This window comes from Gossypium arboreum, chromosome 8 (genome assembly GCF_025698485.1).
Source record: "Gossypium arboreum isolate Shixiya-1 chromosome 8, ASM2569848v2, whole genome shotgun sequence".
NCBI classification, from domain to species: Eukaryota; Viridiplantae; Streptophyta; class Magnoliopsida; order Malvales; family Malvaceae; genus Gossypium; species Gossypium arboreum.
The window spans coordinates 47,923,458-47,925,972 of NC_069077.1; the positions used below are offsets into that span (position 1 = coordinate 47,923,458).

Sequence of the window (2,515 nt, forward strand, 5' to 3'; positions counted from 1 at the left end):
ACTTTTAATTGCCTGTGAAAAGGTATTGTTGTGGTTGAATGGCGGGTTTAAGGGAGAAGGACGGTAGAGGATGGAGGTTTTCCAAGGCTTTATGAGAGGTTTCCATGGCAATGCTAGTGAAGAAAACAACAAACACCCAGTCAGTAATGAGAGCAATGAACATTTGGTCCTCCACATGCAGGTGTAATAAAGAATATTCACCTCAAAATTAGGGAAAAATAATCATTGGCTGATGAATTTTACCCTAGAGGACAACCCAAGTCTAAAAGGCAATAAAAAAGGGAGAGACGAAGGTGGCAATTTTTCTGAGCTGGGACAAAGGTCTCATGATGGCAAGAAGGGCAAGTTGAGTTAATTGTGAACTTTGGTGAACACAAGCAACAAGACACTGAGTTGGAGGAATTGGAGTTTTGAAACCCAAAATTCTTCCTCTACATTTTGTTTTAATTCTTCTATTCTAAACTGATATTTTGGGATATTGATGATACAAAAGCAACTTAAATTTCTGTAGCCAAGCCATGAGCTAACTTAATATGGTTGGGGTTTGCTTTGGATCACTGTTTAACTTCTACTAATGTTGATGGGTTAATATGGTTCATATTATTGCTTTATGTAATGGTTGATTTTGTTTAAATGCTTAAAAGAGTGTTGATGGATGCTCAATAAGTCTTAAGGCGGCTTGTCACCGATAGGATTAGGTTACTTGGACCGAAGTTGGGAAATATAAGTAAGTGTTGAGTGAAATACTTGTGTAAACTTCAGACATAGAGCCCTACCTTATACGATTTAGAGGGTTGAGCTTTAGTATTAGTTGCTAATCCCAAGCCTATAGACATATAGTGCCTTAGGGATGAGTAACCTTAGGTCTTTATTTCGACAGAGGTAAATCACATTAGTATGCAATCGAACAGTAAGTTAGCCATAGTTTTACCATAACATTGTTCACGGGTTAGAACAGATCCGTTAGTAATCCCAACCTTCACGACCAATATTTCAACCTTGCTAAAGTACTTAGTACTTTTGTTTGATTTGTTGCAATTGTAATATTTGCTAGTATACTTCATTACTCTCACTTTGAATGTGTTATATCCCATTTTAATTTCATTAAACATCATTTGAGACATTTATCTTTTCACTTATCACTATATTACTTGATTCAATGTGTACACTTGCACAATTTGCACATCATATTCACACGCGACAAGTTTTTGGCACTGTTGTCAGGGACTGGCGGTTGGTAACTTTAGTTATTGTTATTGCAATATTTATAGATTTTGTTGCTAATTGTTTGGTTCGTGATCTTAATAGGTTTGCTACTAGCTAAATGCTTAAAGGAACTCCTGTTGAAAGACTCTATCCCTTAGATTTAGAAATTGAAAGGACCTTGCAATGAAGGAGAAGAGAACAAAGAGAAATGAATAAATATGGTAACAGTCCACCTATTATGAATGAGCAACTTAATCTTGGATCTTTGAATGTTAATCCTCCTGTTGCTCAAATGTTTGATAATTAGGATAGGCTAATATGAAAGCATGTAGTGCCTATCTTAGACAACTTTAATCCTAGAATAGTTAGGCCACAAATTCAAGCTCCGCAATTTTAACAAAAACCTATAATCTTTCAGACGCTTCAATCAATTGGTCAGTTTGGTGGTTTGCAAACTGATGATCCCAGATTGCACTTAAGACTTTTCTTCGAGGTTTGGGATTCTTTCAGATAGTAAGGTGTCCCTGAAGATGCCATAAAACTCTAACTATTTCCCTATTCTATAAAAGATTGTGCTAGAACATGGCTCAACACTTTACCATCTGCAACAGTAGAATCATGGAATGATCTTTGTAAAGATTTCTGCTGCGATATAACCTACCAAATATGAATGCCAAAATGAGAAATGACATAACATTGTTCAAGCAATTAGAGGATGAAACATTGTATGAAGCATGGGAAAGGTTCAAAAATTTACTTAGGAAATGTCCTATGCATGGATTTCAGCATTAGACCCAAATGAAGATGTTCTATAATGGTTTGAAAGCACAGACATGGATGGTGGTTGATGCTTCAGCTAGTGGGGCTTTGTTGGATAAGTCCTACAATGAAGCCTCTGAGATTCTAGAGAGAATCACCAATAATGATTATCAATATCCTAAATCAAGAGTTGGAACTGGTAGGGGTGGCTGGATCATTCGAACTTGATGCTATTACCTCACTTACTGCTCAGGTATCTTCTTTAGCAAATAAGATAAAGACCATGTAGAAGCCTAGTGTGGTGAAAGAGATGAAAGAAGTTGGGTTATCTTATGTTTATTGTGGTGAGGATCACGTGTTTGAGGAGTGTCCCTCGAACCCAGCATCTATGTACTATATGGGCGACTTCAAAATGAACAACAATCCTTATTCCAACAAGTATAACCTTGGTTAGAAACAACACCCAAATTTTGGGTAGAACAATCAACGAGCTAGAAATTCCAACACCGCTATTAGACCTAATGACAGTAATGTTCCATTTGGTTTCAAT

At 36.6% G+C, this 2,515-nt stretch overlaps 1 non-coding gene across 1 annotated transcript; it reads right to left on the reverse strand.

Moving 5' to 3' along the window:
• Positions 1–1,881: 1,881 nt before the first annotated feature.
• LOC128280345 (small nucleolar RNA R71) lies at positions 1,882–1,988 on the reverse strand. The gene has a single exon (XR_008270525.1). It is a non-coding gene; the product is annotated as a small nucleolar RNA R71 (small nucleolar RNA).
• Between the last annotated feature and the right edge of the window lie 527 nt (positions 1,989–2,515).